Genomic DNA, 10,669 nt, shown 5'->3' on the forward strand with positions numbered 1-10,669 from the left:
GTGCGCGCGCGCCCGCGTGTGTGTGTGTGTGTGTGTGTGTATTATTGGGTGCAAGTATATATTTATTTCATCATGAGAACAAATATTTGAGAAAAACAATTTTCACAACAGACCCAAACTGGACACTGAAAACCAAACATCCATTCACTGCAGACTGTAGAAACAAAGAGATTGCAAACTCACACTAAGAGTAAATGAGCTACAATTACAGACAACATGACGAGTGGACTATAACACAACCCCAGGGAAAAGGCTAAACCCAACAGAATTATACTTTGTGACTCTATATCTCTAAGTTAAAACACTCAAGAGTCGTCTCTGGTGTTTGGAATCACATAAGCACTCAAGCAATGGCCGGGCATTAGAGGGGGAAGACTAGCGGTGGTCTGTTTATGTGGGTATCAGTGGCACAAGTGTGTTTGGCTTGAGCACTTCACTGAATTGGATATTGTTTATTTTTAATGTAGTTTGCACTATGACAATATCTTTAAAAGTAATTATTTTTATTATTTTTTATTTTTATTTATTTACTTAAAATGTTTTTTTAATCAGTTCACTTTACATGCCAATTGTAACCTCCTCCCTGATGGCCTCCTGGTCCCACCCTCATCTCTCATCCACCCTCCTCCTCTGCCCTAGTCATCAGAAGGAGGAATTCTCCTCCCATAACATCTGACCTTAGTCTATAAAGTCTCATCAGGACTGCCTGCATCTTTTTCTTCTGTGGCCTGGCAAGACCATCTCACCAGGGGGAAGTGATCAATGAGTGGGCACCAGAGTCCATGTCAGAAGTAGTCCCTACTCCCAAAATTATGAGACCTACAAGGAGACTGTGCTGCCTATCGACCACATCTGAGCAGAGCATCTATGTCATCCCCATGCATGGTCCTTGTTTGGTACATCAATTTCTGCACCCCCACCTCTCCACCCAGATTTATTGGCTCCATTGATCTCCTTGTGGAGCTCCCCTCCATGTCCTTCTGTCTCCCAACTATTCCATAAGACTCCCTGAGCTCCACCCTGTAGTTTGGCTATGAGTCTCAGCATCTTTGATCCCTTGCTGGGTGGAGTCTGTTCCTTATCCTCAGTTGCTTCCTGTGTCTATTCTATTTGCCCTACTGAATGAGAACTAAGCAGTCTCCTAGGGTCTTCCTTGTTATTTAGTCTGTGTATTGTAATGTTGTCATCCTGTATTATGTGGCTAATATCCACATATAAATAAGTATATGCCATGTGTGGGTCTGGGTTACCTCACTCCGGATGATCATTTCTAGATCTGTACACTTTCCTGTAAATTTCAAGATTCCTTGTTTTTAATACCTCAGTAGTTTTCCATTGTGTAAATGTACTACAGTTTCTTTAACAATTCTTTGGTTGAGGGACATCTAGATTGTTTCCAGGTCCTGACTATTACGAATAAAGCTGTTATGAACTTAGCTGAGAAAATGTCCTTGTATGGTGGAGCATCTTACAGGTACATGCCCAGGAGTAGTACAGCTGGGTCTTAAAGTAGAACTATTCCCAATTTTCTGAGAAAGCATCACAATGATTTTCAAAATGGTTGTACAAGTTTGTACTCCCACCAGCAATGAAAGAGTATTCTCCTTTCTCCACATCCTCACCATCAATTGCTGTCACTTGAGTTTTTGATCTTAGCCATTCTGTTAGGTATAAGATAGAATTGCACAGTTGTTTTGATTTGCGTTTCCCTGATGACTAAGGATATTGAGCATTTCTTAGAGTGTTCTTGGCCATTCAATATTCCTTTGTTGATAATTCTCTGTTTACCCTGTAACCTAATTTTTAATTGGATTATTTGGTTTGGTAGTGTTTAGTTATTTGAGTTTTTACATATTTTGGAAATTATCCCTTTGGTTAGATGTAGAGTTGGTGAAGATCTTTTCCCAGTCTGTGGCTGTCATTTTGTTCTATTGACAGTGTCCTTTGTCTTACAGAAGACTTTCAGTTTCATGAGGTCCCATTTATTAACTGTTGCTTTTAGAACCTGATCTGTTGACATTCTGTTCAGGAAGTTGTCTACTGTGCCAATGAGCTCAAGACTTTTTCCCACTTTTTCTTCTAACAGATATAGTGTGTCTGGTTTATGTTGAGTTCTTTAATCCACTTGGACTTTTGTTCAGGGTGATAAATACAGATCTATTTAAAATTTTCTACATATAGCCATCCAATTAGACTAGTACCCTTTGTTGAAGATACTACCTTTTTTCCATTATATGGTTTTGGCTTCTTTGTTAAAAACCAAGTGTCCATAGGTGTGTGGGCTTATTTCTGGGTCTTCAATTCATTTCCATTGATTTGCCTGACTGTTTCTGTGCCAGTACCATGCAGTTTTTATTACTGTTTCTCTATAGTACAGCTTGAGATCAAGGATGGAAACACCTACAGAAGATCATTTATTGTCTAGGATTGTCTTAACTCTTCTGGGTTTCTTCTTTTTCCATATGAAATTGAGGATTGTTCTTTCAAGGTCTGTGAAGAATTGTGTTGGCATTTTGATGAGAGTTGCATTAAATCTGTAGATTGCTTTTGGTAAGATGGCCATTTCTACTATGCTAATCCTACCAATCCATGAGCATAGGAGGTATTTTCTTTCCTTTTTTTTTTTTTTTTTAATCTTGTAAGGCCTTTACTAGAAAGGCACAGGGCACATAGCCCTGCCTACAGGTTACACTCAGGGAAGGGAAGGGGAATAATCATCATCCTGCAAGGGTGAACACAGGCTTCTCTTCTGGGTTACTGGAGCAGAGGTCCCACTCAGCAGACCTGGATCATCATTGAAGTTACCATGTTATCGAAAGCCCTTGACTGGATGCGGTCTCCAGGGTTACAGAACATGTTGTACATCACATCTGTGTAGGAGTTATGAAGTTTTCGGAACATACTGTGGATCTCATTGTCTCGAAGCGCTGTGTTTGAGGAATTCACCACCATGACAAACTTCACCTTGGAATTGGTCACACAGCCATAGACCTTGTAGTCCTCAGTTGGGTAGAGCAGCCCCAGGTACAGCTCCCTCTGGTCCACCAGTGCTTTTTCCATGGCAGAGATCTTCTCACTGACCCCATCCAGTGATGTGTGCACCATGTAGTGGAACTTGAGCTCGTTCTCTGTGGGAGTGCTTCAGATGTACAGAGGGTAATTCTCCTTGGTGATCACTGCGATGCACACTGCCATCTTCTTTAATTTCCTTCTGCAGAGACTTGACTGTTTTTTTTTTTTTTCGTACAAGTCTTTCACTTGCTTGGTTAGAGTTATACCAAGATATTTTATTATTTATGTATTTATTAGTGGCTATTGTTAAGGGTGTTGGTTCCCTAATTTCTTTCTCAGACTGTTTTTCTTTTGTATAAAAGAAGGATACTGATTTTTTTTAGTTGATTTTCTACCCAGCCATTTTGCTGAAGGTGTTTATGAGCTGTAGGAGTTCTTTGGTAGTTATTTTGGGGTCACTTATGTATGCTATCATATCATTTGTGAACAGTAATATTTTGACTTCTTATTTTCCAAATTGTGTCCCTTTGATCTTTAGTTGTCTTAATTCTCCAGCTAGGAGACTTCAAGTACTATATTGAAGAACTACAGATAGACTGGACAACCTTGTTGTTTCCTGGTTTCAGTGGATTTGATTTAAGATTCTCTCCATTTAGTTTGAAGTTGGCTGTAAGCTTGCTGTATATTGCCTTTACTATGTTTAAATACTTGTTTTGTATCCCTAATATCTCCAAGACTTTTAATATGAATGGATATTGGATTCTTTCAAAAGCTTTTTCAGCATCTAAGGAGATGATCATGTGTTTTTTTCTTTCAGTTTGTTTATATTATGAATTATAGTGTTGGATTTCCATATATTGAACTGCTCCTGCATTCCTGAGATGAAGCCTACTTGGTCAGCATGAATGATATTTTTGATGAGTTCTTGGATTTGGCTTGCAAGTGTTTTAGCACCAATGTTCATAAGGGAAATTGGTCTGAAATTCTCTTCCTTTGTTGGGTCTTTGTGTACTTTATGTATCAAGGTGACTGTGGCCTCATAGAATGAGTTTGGTAAAGTTCCTTCTGTTTCTATTTTCTGGAACTTTCATGGTGCATAAAATTATCAGGAGCTCTCCTCTCCTCTACCTAAAGCATTCTGGTGGCCTAATGCATCTCACAAATACATCTTATTACTTTAAAGGGACATTTGAACACAATGACCAAATCTCACCTGTTTTACAGGGCACTGCCCATCTACCCCTACAGGAGACTTCATTTCATAAGCATCTTGGAATACATTGCCCTGGGCTTGATCCAGTTCACCCATATACCATCTGTGTAGCCAGATTAACCTTTCCATATCTCAGTTTACTGAGTTGTGGGGTTCAATCTATTAGAATCATTATGATACTTGAAATGAGACAACACCCATCAACTGTCAGTTTATAGGATGCAATTAATCATGAGCTGACTTGTTTTCATCTCCTTGGATACATCATACATGCTCTTTTTGTCCCCAAAGGAGTTTCTGCATTCTATTTTCTTTCCTTGGTGTATCTCACTTCATATCAAGCAAAACAACACAAAGCAACCCCAAATATTGTAGCAGAGGGGTTCCACTTTGACAAATAGTTCACAGGCTCCAAGCAACTTAACTAAGGTTACACAGTTTGGAAAAATCAGAATGTAGACTTGACCCCAAGGCTGGGTCTCAGTCTGTGTTCACACATTTCTTCTTTGAAGAGAAGCCAAGTCTAACTGATTTTTCTAAGTTTTCTTGTGGCACCAAAGCGTAGGAAGGCTTCTGATGAATTGAGCAGCTTCCTGGAGTTGACATGGCTCCTGAATGAGCTTTCACTTTGGTTTAGAGAACAATATGTAACTGCTCAAAGTAACATAACAAATTTATGCTCTGCCACTAGCGCAGAGGAGCTTTCCTGCAGAACGGCTAATTGCCGGGTTGTTAGGACAGAGAAATGAGACCTGTGTGGGTTCAGCTGCTGAGAGGACTCGCTGCAGAGCTGGGGACACTGGCTTTGTGACTGGGGAGACAGCTGCACAGCAGGAACCCAATAACCCTGGGTGGTGCAGTTGGGGACAGGACTGCATAGCAACCAGCCTGGCTGGAGCTAAGTATTTAGCCAACAGAGTAAAGAAAGATTAGATTGGAAAGATGAGGATATCAAATTCTAGAGAAAGCTGGAGGCTAGAAAAGAGATTAACTTGATCACTGATTTATATTTTCTGTTATTTAGTGTGTGTGTGTGTATGTGTGTGTGCCTTGATGTATGATTGACAAATTTAAAAACCCTGAACATTTAATGATACAATTTGGTGAGTTTTGACATACATTTCACACACACACACACACACACACACACACACACACACACACACACACACACGCACGCACGCACAGAGTGGGAGATTAATTTTTTAAAAAATTGTCCCCAGAAGTTTTCTTCTAGCTCTCATGTTTTTGTTCTTGGGGAGTGTGTGTGTGTGTGTGTGTGTGTGTGTGTGTGTCTGTCTGTCTGTCTGTCTTTCTGTTTGTCTGTCAGCCTGTCTGTGTGTTGATCCTGCCTAAAAGTAGCTCTGCTCTTCTAACAGGTGCTTTAATGCACAGTGCACGATGCCAATGCAGGCACTGGATCTCTAGGACTTAGCTGTCTTGCAAACCTGAAATGAAAAACTCCACTTCTCTCTCTGGCTCCTGCAAGTTACTGGTCTATCCTTTCTGTTATGAGTTGACTGACTTCTGGTACTTTATACATGAGCCATCTTGCTGTGGGACTTGCCAAATAATTTCTTAGATATATCATCAAAACTACAGGCAATAAAACAAAAGTAGAGAGGGCAGTTATTTCAGACCCAAACACTCTGCACAGCAAAGGAAATGATTATGAGAGTGAAAAGACAAGCTAAGGAGTGGGAGAAACCACCTGTAGACCATCTATCTGAAAAGCATTAGTATTCAACAGAAGTAAGAAAGGCCTCTGACTAACATAAAAAAATAATGTAGAAACCAAACCCTAAATAGCTAGTTTTTAAAACAGGTGAAGGATCAGAGCAGGTTCTTTTCAAAGATCCATGGGAGTGACTACTGGACATAGGATGCCCCTTTAATCACCAGGAAATCCAAATCAAAACTATCAGGCATTCCCTCAAATCTATGAGGCAATCACAAACAAAACCAAAAAACAAAGCTTGATAAAGAAGTGGAGAAATTTAGATACATGGACATTTTCTTTTGTTAGGCTATAAAGTGGTAACGGTACTGTAAAAATGCTATGGAATTTCTTCAGAAATTAAAAAAAATAGAGCTATTGCATGACCTAGCATTTCGGCTTCAGGTTAAATATTCACTAGAATTGAAACCGGAATCTTAGGGGGCCTGGAGAGCGGCCTCAGTGGTTAAAGGGAGTTAATGTGTTTGTAGAGGCCCTGAGTGGGGTTCCTAGGACCCATGTTGGATGACACACAGGATCACCTGGAACTCCAGCTGCAGGGCTTAGAGCACCCTCTTCTGTCATTGAAGAGGATCCCTGATCCTATGAATACATACCCCACATATGCACAGAATCAAAAATAAAATAGATCTTGAAAGCAAGATCTTAGATGTCTGCATCACATCCTCATGTTTACTGTGGGATGACTCATGATACCCAAAACATGGAGATTGCAGATTAGTAGATCAAACAATAAATGCATATATATACATATATATGTAATGAAATACAATTTTGCTTTCAAGAAGAAGAGGACTTCTATCATTTGCATCAACACAGATGGATCTGACGATTATGGTCCACACCATAAGCTGTCCTATGAAGGCCTAATGTTACTAAATTCTTTGTGTTTATTCTAAATGAAACTCATAGCAGGTTCTTTGGTGGCTCTGGAAGAATAGATGTGAACAGGGCAAATACTGCTTCTGCCTGTCACTGCAGTTGAATCAGAGAAAAAACAGGGCTAAATCATGCACCAGGCACAATGACTCATGGTGCTAACACAGGCTGGGCATTTAATGCTCCAAGCTGATGTATTGTTTTTAAAAACAATATTTTGCTAATTCTTTGAGAATGGTATACAATGTATTTTGAACATATTCACCTCCTCCTCCAATTCCTCCAGATTGACACCTCCCTCCCTTCCCACTCAACTTTCTATCTATTCTCTCTCTCTCTCTCTCTCTCTCTCTCTCTCTTTCTCTCTCTCTCTCCCTCTCTCTCATCAGTTTTGTGTCACCCAATTACTCTTTAGTGTAAGGTTTGTCCTGGAATTCTGTCTATATATCATGTGTCACATCATTAAGGAAAACTGACTTCTCTCTCCCAGCAGTGACCACATATCAACAGCTCTTCTGCTGGGGTGGGACTTTGTACTCACTTCTCCCCTCCATGCTGGGAGTTTGTCTGGCTCGAGTTTACATAAGTCTTGTGCATGCTGTCATAATTGCTGTGAGTTCATTTGACAAACTGCTTTGTTATATCCAGAAAACAGGTTTTTGTTTTGTTTTGTTTTTGTAGTTATCTGTTGTGTCTGACTCTTTCAATTTTCCTGTTTCCTTTTCCTTGAAGATTCTGGAACTTTGGACGTGATGGGCATAGTGAGAAAATGACTCCTAATCAATTATTGCTATATCCTTATCATAGCAACTCTTCCATCCAGTGGATCATAATTAACAGAGACCCCCAAATGGTCAGCGTGCAGAGAATATGTAGGGTATCTATGCTACTTGCTGTGTTGTTTTTACCTTTACCCCAGATTTATGGATCTAAGTTGTATAGTGGCCAAGTGAATAGAGTTTGGGGCTTGGTTTGCTCACATTACATCCTTTACTATCATTTACTGACATCTCCAACTGCTGCAATTGTTAATGGGCACATTATTTCCCATGAGCCTCTCTGGAACCTGGGCAAGGGAGTCAGATCTCTGTGGCAGGTGCATCCCTTCAAGCAGCGTCGCTCTTTAGATGTGATGTTGGCTGGCAAATGCCTACTGCCTTGCCTCATTGATTCCTCTAGCTGTGTGGCAGCCTGAGATCTGCCCACTGAAACTTATGTACAATGTACTTATGTACAATATGCAAATTTAGATTTGGACCTGCAGCAATGTTAAGCAAAAGAGTTAGAAGAGTCCTGCGTACATGTTAGGTACCAAATCTGTGACTGGAAAAAAGAGGATCACATCAATTCCTAGAATGATTTAGACTAGCTCATTGCAATCTCTGTCCAAATAATTGCTTAGATGGGGATACTGAGGACCTAGAGTAAACCAATACAAATTTGAAGAACAATGAAGAACTTACTGTCTATTGACGTAAGACCAATTTTAGATCTGTTGCTGTGAAGGCAACATGGTACTGATGAAAGAGAATCAAATATAGAAACAGAAAATCAACATGTGTAGATGCAAACCCATGTGTGTGCTGTCACCCTGCCTTGCCATGAGATAATCCCAGCATTACAATGGTCAAAATGATTGTTTTCACAATAAATGTAGCAAAGACTGCTAGATAACCAATTGGAAAGCCAGTGACCTTGACGTTTTATCATCCTTGAAGATAACTTAAACTTATGTGTAGGAGACAAATATTAAGGCTTTCAGAAGAAATCAGGACATTTACTTTTCTGAACTTGATAGAGGTCAAGACAGCACACAGTAAGTATTAACTGGAATGATATAGACTTATGTTTTATTATTTAACTTATATGCATATTCATGCATATAAAAATATATACACCTATGCATATCCAAACTTTAATTCTCAGCCACATTTTGGTATTATGGTGGATGAATGGGGAGAGATGATGACATAGCTAGCTCCTAATTACTCTCCCTACACCTCTGTTTTATTCACCTGTAAGAACTCTGCAATTGGTGACCATGGGCAAAAATGAAATGAACAGTGACATTGTAGTTTTGCTTAGTATGGGTTGTCATGCTTTCCAGGCTTCTAGAAGCTACTCTTATTAGAAAGTGTTCTAACCCTAGGCATTACTCAGTGGCCAGGGTAAGGTAGGAAGATTCCTCAAGGTGTGTCATGGTCTCTCCACTTCCTTCCAGGAGTGAAAATTGTCATCTTATAATAGGGAGCTAGGGTGGGCTGAGTATGCAGCCTTGTGATGCAGATTTTCTCAGAACAAAGCTCTGGGACCACTGAAGAGTTGTGATCCTAAATTTTCATAATGAATGGTGGTTTGTTTAGACCTTTCACAATTTCTTAAGTTCAGTTGTTTGGACTTTTAAGTCTTGGGCCTGGATCTCCCAGTTGTGGGAGATGAGAGTATCATTGGCTCCAGGGTAGCCTTTCTAGCATACAGCTGGCTTTTTAGACATTGCTTTCTCCTCCCAGCTGCTTACTGTCTTTCTGTAGCACATCTTTGGCACCTAACAGCAGCCTCTTCATAGTCTCCAATGACAGATGTATCCCATGTGCTAGCACCCTGCCTTCCATTTTAAGTCCTCCGTGGCTCACTCTGTCCACCCTGTGCAATATCAGGCAAAGGCTGTGTTTACAAAAGCAGATGCCAAGGCAGAGTTTGGGTGTTGTGGTGTTTGCTGGAGATTATCATGTGTGAGAGGAAGGGGAAGGCATAAGGGATGAAGAGATGGTTCAATTACATTAAAGATCCATAGAGCCCTGGTGGACCAGCAAGAGCTCTGTACTGAATATCCATCAGTGTTTGAGAGTGGCCTGGGCTGCTAGTATCTTAATATTTTCTTCTGTTTCTGGCTCCATATAGTCCTCAGAAGGCCATGACTTCAGACAGTGTCTCTCTGCAGCTGAGGTAGATATATATATATTGAAGGAACTGAGATCTGTTTGTTGGCGGTACTTTCTGATGCTGGACAGGAAAGCCTCCTATTGTCACATCTGGGGTGTATATCTGTGTTCAGGAATGGCATGCATGCCTGGCGTCAATATATGAGGTATGTGTGATGTATGCACTCGTGTAAGTAGGCTTTCTCTTACTGAGGTGTCTCCAGGCACAAAATGTGGTACTAGAAAGGCTACTGGACACTTGTTCAGAGCCCTGTGAACTCTGGGCCTTCTGTCCCCAGGAAGGTAGAAAGTCCAGGGGACATCAAAAGCAGGCATAAATCTGGGGGCATTGAGAAAAATTCTTTTCTTTTCTCCTCCCTCTCTTCTCTCTTATCCATTCTGTCCTTTATTTCGTTCCTTCTTTCTCCTACCCCCCACCCCCACAACATGAAGCACTAAGAAGTTTAGAGATCACAGGATGAAGTCTGGTAAGGATCAAGAGTGACCAAGATTGATGATAAATGAGGAAATTAAATGGGAAAAACAACCAACCAACCAAACAAACAAAAACTTAACAAAATCACCACTATCTGTATAGTGACTCCCAATTAGCCACTTCCTGACTACTCAGAATGGCTGGCTCGATGTCCCCAGGCCCAGGAAGATGACAAACTCTTTGAAGGCAGGTGGATTTTTGAATAATGCCTCATCTGAATCCAGGCACTGGCAGCATGTGAGACAGTTATTCACCGCCTGAGGACTCTGCAGCCCTAGGTCAGTATGATGGCCTATCAGAAAGCTGGCAGTAGCTTAGGCTTTAGGGGTGAATAGCCTGTATGTAGCTTTTAGTCCTTATGTGTCCAGTTTAGTGGAGCTGTCTGGAGTTGAGCTTTAAAAACTTTTTTG

The 10,669-nt window shown here is 40.6% G+C and overlaps 1 pseudogene; it reads right to left on the reverse strand.

Moving 5' to 3' along the window:
* Positions 1-2,775: 2,775 nt before the first annotated feature.
* LOC127201176 (trafficking protein particle complex subunit 2-like protein) lies at positions 2,776-3,195 on the reverse strand (annotated as a pseudogene).
* Positions 3,196-10,669: the final 7,474 nt, after the last annotated feature.

The sequence above is a fragment of the Acomys russatus genome, chromosome 17, assembly GCF_903995435.1.
Source record: "Acomys russatus chromosome 17, mAcoRus1.1, whole genome shotgun sequence".
NCBI classification, from domain to species: domain Eukaryota; kingdom Metazoa; phylum Chordata; class Mammalia; order Rodentia; family Muridae; genus Acomys; species Acomys russatus.